General features: G+C 39.5%; 1 protein-coding gene across 9 annotated transcripts in view; it reads right to left on the reverse strand.

The window, feature by feature from the left end:
- Positions 1–12336, reverse strand: part of LOC103032185 (zinc finger protein 239) — a 54523-nt gene that overhangs the window by 13450 nt on the left and 28737 nt on the right. Inside the window, exon 1 of one of the 9 annotated variants that reach the window (XM_049476683.1) lies at positions 10994–11490. The exons of 7 other annotated variants lie outside the window; for them this stretch is intronic. The gene's annotated coding sequence lies outside the window, so the exon portion shown is untranslated. Of the gene's footprint in view, positions 1–10993; positions 12178–12336 lie in introns of those variants that run through there. One more of the 9 variants, XM_022666719.2, reaches the window with a different exon arrangement.

Here is a 12336-nt window from a genome sequence, read left to right on the forward strand (position 1 = left end):
TGAGAGGTTGGTTTTTATTTGTGAATTAACGCTTGTGAGACATCATAGAAAATAGAACATCAGTTCAGTAGGGAAATAGAGTAATACACGGTGAACAGGGGGACAGAGGTGAACAGGGGGAAAAGGCTTTTGTATGGGTAGATAGATATATATATATATATATATATAAGAAAATATAAGGATATAAAAAAACTAACTATACGAGGTAAAGATATATCTGTAAACGGAGCAGTGCGGTAGATATTACTAATGGTCATAAATAATTAAATAATTAACAGAGTAAAGTGCGATGACATTGATTACGAAAGTGACTGATGTGAAATAGAAATATAATATAATATATGTATTCATATGTTAGAAGACAGTTCTAAAAATAAATGTGAAAATGTGAATACCCAATCATGAGTAAGGTATACTTTAATGTAAGCAAGGTTGGGGAAGTGTTAATATTAATAATTAAGTTGTTGAATAATGTCAGAGAGGTGTGTGACTGGATAGATAATTAGAGAATTTATAGAATTTAATAAAGGGATTACGGGGTTGGTTAGCAAAACAAATAAAAAAGAAAAAAAAAGAAAAGGGAGTCAGAATTGAGGAAAATAATTTGCTTAATTTTGGGTATTAGACTATATCTTGGGGGCCCTAACCTAACAGGGACATATGTCTAACTCTATATTCTATAAGCAAATCTAATAATGGAAATAATGAATGTGTGTGGCGGTGTCGGAATCGTTTCCTATTGCAGAAATACTAAGCAATTTGCATTGGCCATTTTTGCAGTGCTTTGTAAAAACTGAGCAGTACATTTTTCCCCATATAGTTCACTATTAACTACATTATATTATAATAATATTGTACAGAAGATGTATGCTGGAAATTCCAAAATATACTATGCCATGCAGTACTGTTGTGTAAGATGTCCTCAGAGCAGGACAAATGGACATGGTTTATTATTTGATTTTTTAAATATTCAGTTCAATAAATAGAAAATGCTACATAGTGAATAGTGAATGAGTTAATAAGTGAGCCATTCCAAACACAGCTTTTTCTATCAGGTGATTTAGTAAATTATCTTACTGTTCGTTTCTTATTCAGACTGATCTCAGTTCAGTCCTAGCTGAATGAGACTGATATAAGACGGATGTAATATCAAATTTCTCTATGTTCTCATGTATCTCAGGCTATGCCGACATTTTGATCCTCTTAAGAGGGATAGTTGATTTCAGAAACCAATGAGGAAAGACCTTATTTATTTGAAAATGAAACTCAGTATTGGATGTAATACAAGCATTAGTGAATTGGGTCTTTCTCATTTTAAATAAGGGGAAATAAAGTGTATTTAAAAATGCAGCTCTCTGTTTTGCTTTACGGTATTACAATTAGACTAGAAAGAGATCTGGAAAACAGCATAAATTTAGTTTTCATGCTTATACAATGCCACCTATAAAACAAATGCATAATTTTCTGGCTGTAGCATGAACAAAATCAGCTAAGCAATATAACATTGTTTCATCTGCATAATGGTAAAGTTTGCAATCTGAGAAGCAGAGCCACCAATATAATTTATGTATATAGATTAAATGGAACTGGACCAAAATTTAACCTTGCGGTACATCTGAGATACAGATGCAAAATCTGAATAATTATTCATTGACATGCACTCTTTTGGGTCTATTCCAGAGCAGTGGCATCAAAGCAAATAATTTAAGCAAAATTTAGTGGGAGAAAAAGGGTGATACTGATGGTAATAAGGAAAATCTGTATACAATAATAACAAATAATGAACCATGGATACTCGGTGCCTTGCACAGGCTTTCACGGTGAACACCAGAGTGTGAGTTTATGACAATATGACATACCTGGGTTTGTGCTCCCTAGCTGTGCCCTGCAGGAACACTACGGCACTGAATGTTGAGAAAACAGTGCTGCTACGCTGTGTGGTTCAGTGGGCTAGGCTGGTTAGCCAAGGACGGGTAAGATCCCAACATATTACACAGGGACAACCTAAGACAGGCACAGTCTCGATCTGACCACCACATGCATTTTGACAGAAAATGGAGAAAACATCGTGGCAGGGAAGCGCAGCCCAGGGGGAGAGTGAGTGGATGAATGAAGTGATGGGGTGTGTGTCAGTGGAGGCTTGGGCAGGGTAGACCACACAGATGGACAGTAAAGAGGGTGAAGAAATTTTGCGTTAAGTTCTCTGAAACAGAAATTCTGTTTCAGAAAAAGGGGGAGATGTAAATAGATGATCATTATTACCACCATTATTTGCCCAACAATTATTTTATATTTTTATTTATTTATTTATTTTTTTTTTTTTTTAAACCTATTACCTTTTTCATCCCTCACCACTATTACTAAAATTTTTTGACCAATCATTATTTTACAGATATAGAGCATTTTTAAAAAATTTTAGCTTGTTTATCTTTTTACAGTTTGGTTTTAAAACAACCTCTATGCAGATGAGCAATTACTTTCAGCAATATTGTAACAGTCTTAACTTTAAGACACACTCAATCCTAATTTAAAAAGAAGAAATAAGAAACTTAGAAATTACAAAATTGAACTTTCACTATTCAACATGTGAGCCACTTTTTGAGCAAGGGAAACAGTAAGTGAGATTTGATAAATTGTTTAAGGAAATAGATGTATTGTTGATAATTGTGAAAAGCAATCTGCTTGGCATTGTATATGCATAAATACATATTGAAAATATTGAAAAGTAAATGTTAAGCATTGTTCGGATTTATTTGCTATAATAACGTGGACAAAGCAAAGCATAACATCTGTGTTTATTAATATTGATAATATTATTGTTTGTAATGGAACGATTGATACAGAGAAAAATAATCACGTTCCACTTATCCCAATTCTTAAAGCACTAAATAAAATCAACTAAATCTAGAAATCAAGGCTTTATAAAATCTTGGGAACTGAATAAAGTCGGAATCATAATTTCTTAATAAATAGCACACCGCAGAAAAATTAAAGTGGCAGGTAAAATAATATAGCCACGAGCGGTGATGCTAAAGTCCAAGCAAAAGTAACCCAAGAAAGCCCAGTACATCAACATGGAACCATTCCTGACACAGAAGCCACATTATGTGTAGTTTGTGCAGAATTTAAAACTTTGGGCCCTGATATTCTATCAATCAGTGTGGAGATGAATGGGAGAATAGAGCAGCTAATCATTAAAACTTTGCATGGAGCAATGATAATAAACATATAGGTTCAGGGTGGGTTGAGGCAATTCCTACCATTAAGGAGGATGCTCGCTCAGTTTGCAAAATGTTGATCAACCACTGGATTCCACAACATGGGTTTCCTAGGAAAATCCACTCGGATAACGGGACACATTTTACCAGCAAAACACTGCAGTGGGTAGAGCAAGCGTTGGGCTTGCGCCATAGCTATGGTTCTGTATATCACCCCGCCTCACAGGGTCAGGTGGAGCGGATGAATCAAAATTTGAAGGCCAAACTAGCAAAAATTAAACTGACCACAGGCATGAATTGGCTTGATGCCTTACCAATTGCCCTGATCAGCATTAGGAGTTCAGTGAACCGAAGCACAGGCTTCTCCCCATTTGAACTGGTCAGAGGCGTAGCATTCCCGGGGCCGCAGACTGCACTAAAAGCCCCATCCGAACTGCCTCATGGCACTACCAACCAAGGTTACGATCAAGTGTTCAATAAGTTAAAAGCTGTATGTGAAGCTTTTTCTGTGCAGGTACAGAACACACGGGAGCAGACGCAAGAGGAGGACAACCCCCCCGAGTTGGCCATAACTCCGTGGGTATACCTGAGAGTCATAAAGCGGAAGTGGTCGGAACCCAGGTGGACAGGCCCATTCCGGGTGGCGGAGAGGACAAGCCACGCAGTCCGGCTGGACGGCAAAGGCACTTCCTGGTATCATCTCTCCCAGTGTCGGCCTGCTGATCAACCACAAGCCAAGGCAACCGGATCAGAACAGGCAGAAAAGGAGGCCTCCACCAACATAGGGGCAGAATAATCCCCTGAGGCCAGGGGCACGTCGAGGGTAGTCTACCCCTCGCCTCCAGCGCAGATCAACTAGTGCCACCTAGGGCACCAACCTGCGTCACCTGAATTACCACCCTGAGACTCCCTGGGGAGTTGAAGAACTGAACTTTTACACCTTTACACATACACATATAGGGCTATAATCAACTATTTACTCATTAGGGGGAACACACTTGTTTTAGCTATGGCATGGTATGGCAGACGGGGTGGGGGCAGGACTGAAGAAAGGAATGGGGATTGCCTAAGCTGGTCAAATCTACAGATGGGAGTGATTCCAACATATCTGAAAGTACTATTGGTAGTACTGCTGGTTGGCATGCTCTGGGTAGACATAGCGCTTCAGAGAAAAGCTGAACCAATTAGTAAGAACAATGACACGACAGCTGTAAACCCTCCAACTAAATACACCCCACATAAGGCCCGTTCAGGCAACAATAATTTTCACCGGACTAAACGCTCGACAGATAACCAAAACGCATGTGTACAGAAGTTTAAGGGAATTAACCTAGAATATGTTATAAATACTAAAACAGCATACAATTTCGACCTATGTGACGTAATCAACTGTAACGGTCAGAATTCAACATGGCGGGGCTATCCCATATATCTGTGCTACTCGAAATACGCTAATGAACAGTGCACTGCAGGACAGGCACAATGGCTTAAAACTATCGAACTATGTCCAAACTCAGCCAATGTTTTCCTTAGCACCGATGGTCGCTCGTCTAATGGCATTTATGAGATAGTATCCAACTCCATGTATTTTAATTTGAAGCGTATCAGGATGCAACGTGACAAATCCGGGGTCCAAAACCCAATCACGTTGTCTGTACATTGGTTAAATATGCGGGAGTCAACAATCTATTTGACATTGGGGGTATCAATAACGGGAACAGATCCATTAGGTGTAATAAAGGTCAGAGTGTTAAGCACACCTCCAAAGCATCTGCCGAAAGCAGGGGCAACCCCATCACCAAATGATAACGCTACTACCCCTGACGGTGCAGTACCAACATTGGTAGGTTCAGACTACTCGACATGGACACCCGAGGACATACTAAGGCTAACTATGGGGTACAGTAATGATAATTTGTGGCTGACCTGGATAGCGGGTCAGGCTCGGGAGGCCGGGATGGAAGGCTGCGTGGCATGTGCAGAAGCTAGACCCCCATTATATTTAAGTACGGCCCCACTATATCCAAACGCTGATCCGATAGGGTTTAGCTGTTTAATCAAAATGACTCGTATGGCTACTCCACCGAACTGCACCACGCTTTCAACCATTTTTCCAGTAATTCCTAATAACACAGGCTCAGGTCCCTTCCAAGTTCCAAAAAACCGGCAATTTTACTTGCTTCCGACGCACTAAGGGCAATGTTACCCATCCGCCTCAAATTCTGGGAGAAATACAATCATCTTGGTGTCATACTATTTTTACTGATACATCTAACAATTCGGTTGGCGAATGGGCCAGGGCGGGACTGTACTATTATTGTGGCGGTTCCTCATTGTTGCTGAGACTCCCCATATGGAGCAAGGGCCTGTGTGCTATGGTTAGACTGTTATCTCCAATTACCCTGTTTGGTCCCAGTACTGGGAAACCTACACTACATGGATCCAGAAGTAGACGTGACGTTTCATTCGATCTTACTAAGAACACACCCACATATATAGACTCGATTGGGGTTCCGAGGGGCGTTCCAGATGAACATAAATTAGTGGACCAGGTTTCAGCCGGATTTGAAAGTATCTTAATCTGGATTACTCCAAATAAAAATGTTGACCGAATTAATTACGTCAATTATCAGGTAATGAGACTGGCTAATATAACTGGAGTAGCGGTAACAGGATTAGCATCCCAATTGTCTGCAACGTCACTAATGACCATTCAAAATAGGATAGCTCTGGACATGCTATTGGCTGAAAAAGGAGGGGTATGTCACATGATTAGAACTGAGTCTACAACCGAGTGCTGTACCGTCATTCCTAACAACACTGCACCTGATGGGTCCGTAACAAAAGCTTTGGACGCCCTTAAGGCACTCTCAAAAGAAATGACAGATAATACAGGGGTCGACAATCCGCTTACCAACTGGTTAGATAGAACTTTTGGCCAGTGGAAGGCTGTTTTTTTATCACTGGCATCTGCTCTTGCAATATTTGTGGCCATCATAGTCACATGCGGATGCTGCTGTATTCCTTGCTTACGAACCCTCATAGAGCGTACCATTGTTAAAATGTTTGACGACAAACAGCGGCCGCCTGATTATATGATGTCACTATTGGATGCTAGCCCAGAGAACCACGGGGGTTCTGTAGACTTCGAGCTTGACTTCGAGCTTAGTGTTGACCTGTCTTAGGACAGGCCAAAAGGAGGAATTGTGGAAGATTGGCCTTAAAATAACAAGCTTACCTTATAATAATCATGCTAGAGCTTACCTTACAATAATCATGCTTGCTAAAGCCTTAGCTTAGATAATTAAAGCACATATTACACAAATATATCTATGTAAGCTATACTCTATATTCTCATCATCTTCTCGTAAACATTAATACTTAGTTACTAATCCACACGTAGACACATCATATTCCACACGTAGACACATCATATAATTGCTTAAAAGAATCTCTCATCTCAGCAGCACTGACCCAAGGGTCAACTGTAGAAAACATGCTTCCTCTTTTTAATGGTAAAAACATCTTGCGGTCCCAGAGCATGGCAGACTACAGGGTTCCTCTTTTTAGCTGGATTGAAACTAGTGAATAAAGTACATTTTTGTAACCTTACATTAAAAGATTACTCTGAAAAGTTATACATACAACTTCAAGCTTTGTTTAAGATATACTAACTAACTAATCTTACGGTAGATATAACGATACCATTATAAAACGGAGAGTATGAACTAAAACTTACTGCAGATACACAGTGAGACAATGTGAATGTTAATTAACCATGGCCCGCCACAAATAGGGGAAGTTTATTGAGCAGGGGAATTAATAACCCATGGGGCCTGCCACAAAGGGGAACTGAATCTTCCCTTCTTCATTGAGCAGGGGAATCAATAACCCATAATAGAACCTCATTTAACCAAAGGCCCGCCACTTGGGGGAATTGAAACTTCCCGAGCAGTGTTTTTGGCAACTCACGATTCCCCAGAAAGCCTACTGGGCAAAGGTCAAACAGAAGTTCCGAGAAGGTCTAAATAAAACGAGTTCTGAGAAAGACTGAATAAAACTAAAAATGGACTAATAATTAGAAAAACAGAAGTATTACTCATTCATGCCTAGCAACCACCTAGCAACCGAGGTACGTCACAAAAGGGTATATAAGATGGAGTCAGAAATACCGAGGTTCAGAAGAACTTGGGGCGACGTTCTAGTTTTAGGCTAGGATGCTTTGCCTGTATCTGTTCTTCCCAGAATTCTGAAAATAAATCTTACTTGTTCACTCTCAATCTCCGTGTCGACTGAATTCCTGGATCAACGAACATTCAACAGAGAAGCTAAAGACAGCATACAATTTCGACCTATGTGACGTAATCAACTGTAACGGTCAGAATTCAACATGGCGGGGCTATCCCATATATCTGTGCTACTCGAAATACGCTAATGAACAGTGCACTGCAGGACAGGCACAATGGCTTAAAACTATCGAACTATGTCCAAACTCAGCCAATGTTTTCCTTAGCACCGATGGTCGCTCGTCTAATGGCATTTATGAGATAGTATCCAACTCCATGTATTTTAATTTGAAGCGTATCAGGATGCAACGTGACAAATCCGGGGTCCAAAACCCAATCACGTTGTCTGTACATTGGTTAAATATGCGGGAGTCAACAATCTATTTGACATTGGGGGTATCAATAACGGGAACAGATCCATTAGGTGTAATAAAGGTCAGAGTGTTAAGCACACCTCCAAAGCATCTGCCGAAAGCAGGGGCAACCCCATCACCAAATGATAACGCTACTACCCCTGACGGTGCAGTACCAACATTGGTAGGTTCAGACTACTCGACATGGACACCCGAGGACATACTAAGGCTAACTATGGGGTACAGTAATGATAATTTGTGGCTGACCTGGATAGCGGGTCAGGCTCGGGAGGCCGGGATGGAAGGCTGCGTGGCATGTGCAGAAGCTAGACCCCCATTATATTTAAGTACGGCCCCACTATATCCAAACGCTGATCCGATAGGGTTTAGCTGTTTAATCAAAATGACTCGTATGGCTACTCCACCGAACTGCACCACGCTTTCAACCATTTTTCCAGTAATTCCTAATAACACAGGCTCAGGTCCCTTCCAAGTTCCAAAAAACCGGCAATTTTACTTGCTTCCGACGCACTAAGGGCAATGTTACCCATCCGCCTCAAATTCTGGGAGAAATACAATCATCTTGGTGTCATACTATTTTTACTGATACATCTAACAATTCGGTTGGCGAATGGGCCAGGGCGGGACTGTACTATTATTGTGGCGGTTCCTCATTGTTGCTGAGACTCCCCATATGGAGCAAGGGCCTGTGTGCTATGGTTAGACTGTTATCTCCAATTACCCTGTTTGGTCCCAGTACTGGGAAACCTACACTACATGGATCCAGAAGTAGACGTGACGTTTCATTCGATCTTACTAAGAACACACCCACATATATAGACTCGATTGGGGTTCCGAGGGGCGTTCCAGATGAACATAAATTAGTGGACCAGGTTTCAGCCGGATTTGAAAGTATCTTAATCTGGATTACTCCAAATAAAAATGTTGACCGAATTAATTACGTCAATTATCAGGTAATGAGACTGGCTAATATAACTGGAGTAGCGGTAACAGGATTAGCATCCCAATTGTCTGCAACGTCACTAATGACCATTCAAAATAGGATAGCTCTGGACATGCTATTGGCTGAAAAAGGAGGGGTATGTCACATGATTAGAACTGAGTCTACAACCGAGTGCTGTACCGTCATTCCTAACAACACTGCACCTGATGGGTCCGTAACAAAAGCTTTGGACGCCCTTAAGGCACTCTCAAAAGAAATGACAGATAATACAGGGGTCGACAATCCGCTTACCAACTGGTTAGATAGAACTTTTGGCCAGTGGAAGGCTGTTTTTTTATCACTGGCATCTGCTCTTGCAATATTTGTGGCCATCATAGTCACATGCGGATGCTGCTGTATTCCTTGCTTACGAACCCTCATAGAGCGTACCATTGTTAAAATGTTTGACGACAAACAGCGGCCGCCTGATTATATGATGTCACTATTGGATGCTAGCCCAGAGAACCACGGGGGTTCTGTAGACTTCGAGCTTGACTTCGAGCTTAGTGTTGACCTGTCTTAGGACAGGCCAAAAGGAGGAATTGTGGAAGATTGGCCTTAAAATAACAAGCTTACCTTATAATAATCATGCTAGAGCTTACCTTACAATAATCATGCTTGCTAAAGCCTTAGCTTAGATAATTAAAGCACATATTACACAAATATATCTATGTAAGCTATACTCTATATTCTCATCATCTTCTCGTAAACATTAATACTTAGTTACTAATCCACACGTAGACACATCATATTCCACACGTAGACACATCATATAATTGCTTAAAAGAATCTCTCATCTCAGCAGCACTGACCCAAGGGTCAACTGTAGAAAACATGCTTCCTCTTTTTAATGGTAAAAACATCTTGCGGTCCCAGAGCATGGCAGACTACAGGGTTCCTCTTTTTAGCTGGATTGAAACTAGTGAATAAAGTACATTTTTGTAACCTTACATTAAAAGATTACTCTGAAAAGTTATACATACAACTTCAAGCTTTGTTTAAGATATACTAACTAACTAATCTTACGGTAGATATAACGATACCATTATAAAACGGAGAGTATGAACTAAAACTTACTGCAGATACACAGTGAGACAATGTGAATGTTAATTAACCATGGCCCGCCACAAATAGGGGAAGTTTATTGAGCAGGGGAATTAATAACCCATGGGGCCTGCCACAAAGGGGAACTGAATCTTCCCTTCTTCATTGAGCAGGGGAATCAATAACCCATAATAGAACCTCATTTAACCAAAGGCCCGCCACTTGGGGGAATTGAAACTTCCCGAGCAGTGTTTTTGGCAACTCACGATTCCCCAGAAAGCCTACTGGGCAAAGGTCAAACAGAAGTTCCGAGAAGGTCTAAATAAAACGAGTTCTGAGAAAGACTGAATAAAACTAAAAATGGACTAATAATTAGAAAAACAGAAGTATTACTCATTCATGCCTAGCAACCACCTAGCAACCGAGGTACGTCACAAAAGGGTATATAAGATGGAGTCAGAAATACCGAGGTTCAGAAGAACTTGGGGCGACGTTCTAGTTTTAGGCTAGGATGCTTTGCCTGTATCTGTTCTTCCCAGAATTCTGAAAATAAATCTTACTTGTTCACTCTCAATCTCCGTGTCGACTGAATTCCTGGATCAACGAACATTCAACAGAGAAGCTAAAGACAGCACTTTTCTACAATAGATTGCATAGTGATACATTTGATCAATTTCAGGTTTGGGTCTTTTTGAAAAGATAAAAATAGCTTTGCTTCTTTCAGAAAAACTGAATGTGCATGCACATATAGTGATTTTTTGTTGTTGTTTCTTAAAAATAAAAACTTTCTTGAGAGAAAATCAAAAAAATAATTAGTGGGCTTTTTAAATGTCACATGATATTTGGAACCATCTTCAGATTAGAAACCTAGTAAAAATTAAGTAAAGCCATCTGAGATTGACCAGTACATGTTTTGAATGGTTAAATACATGTGTTATTAAATAAAAAGATTTTTTTTAAATGAGTTTAATTTGGAAGAATCACAACAAGCAAATGAAGATACCTTCAGCACTGCCCTCAACACAAACAGAACCTCAACGTTCTATTACCAGTCAATGACCGATAATAAAGAGAGGAACTTCTCCATACCTTCTATAGATCAGCTGATCCTGTTCCTCCAGAGATGTGGAACCAAACCCCCCAAAAACACTCCAGCTGTAGAACCAGAGAATCTCCACTACTGTACAGCTTCTTCTCCTTCTTCCTCTTTTTCTCTGGTTGTTTTTTGGCTGCTTGCAATTTTAGTGGATTACCCCCATCTACTGGACTGAGGTGTGATCACACTGGGATATAAAAAAAAAAACGAACTAAAGTCTTCTTGCAATTTGAGTTTCTTTCATAAACTCTTTGACTTTGCAAACCTATCAATAATAAGAGTGTTGTGGGGTTATTGCACTCGTGTTTCTTAAATGTATGTGAGTGCCTGAAGCATATCCTACAGTCTGAACAGTAATACAGTTTCTCTACTGTGAATGCGCCAGTTACCATATAACTAAGTTTTAATAATGTATTCCTGGCTGGAACACATGGTACTGTGCATAGAGGAAAATTTAAATACCCACACAATGGTAAATACAGCTCTGAAAAAAAAATAAGAGACCACTTAAAAATTATGAGTTTCTTTGATTTTACCAAATTGAAAAATGAATTACTGTTAAAATCTCAAAAAGTAAAAATCGCCACAAAAGGACGACCACAAATCCAAGTTAAAAAATTAAAATACATTAACTTTTTTTTACTATTTGTGTCAGAAATTACAGATACATATTAGGAAACATTAGGAACAAAACAATGTAAATATGATTTTTATCAACAAGGTAAGACACATTTACAACACAGTCAAAGAAAAAGAGAGGAAAAAAGTTGTGAGAGCACCCTTTTGTGGGTCTCCCTCTCCTAACGCAAATATCGAAATGACTTTAATTAATCAACGTTCATTTTTACATTGCTAATGCATTGAAAAAACATTGATCTCCAATGTCACAATTAATTTATTTCTTTACATCGATTTTACTTTGATTCCACACTGATTCAAAGTTATAGTTTTATATGTATGGTTTGTATCATACTTTACTCTACATTATGTCAAGTCAAGTAGTTTTATTGTCAATACTGCATATGTACAGGACATACAGAGAATTGAAATTACGTTACTCTCCTTCCCGAAAATTACAGCAAGTACAGAAAATAAGATTATAAATATAAAAGAATGGGAGAAACTATATTTACAATACAACAAGAACTAGGGCTGGGGCGACGCGTCGACATAATCGACGTCATCGATTACATGGCGGCGCCTGTGGAGAGCATTAGAGGTTAGATCGGGCCCAAAAATTCCAACTGGCTGTTTTCGGGCTGTTTTAATGAGCGAAATATGATCAGAATTATGTTAATTAACACGGTAACATAGAAGCATAGAACTATTATTTAAT

This window comes from Astyanax mexicanus, chromosome 4 (genome assembly GCF_023375975.1).
Source record: "Astyanax mexicanus isolate ESR-SI-001 chromosome 4, AstMex3_surface, whole genome shotgun sequence".
NCBI classification, from domain to species: Eukaryota; Metazoa; Chordata; class Actinopteri; order Characiformes; family Acestrorhamphidae; genus Astyanax; species Astyanax mexicanus.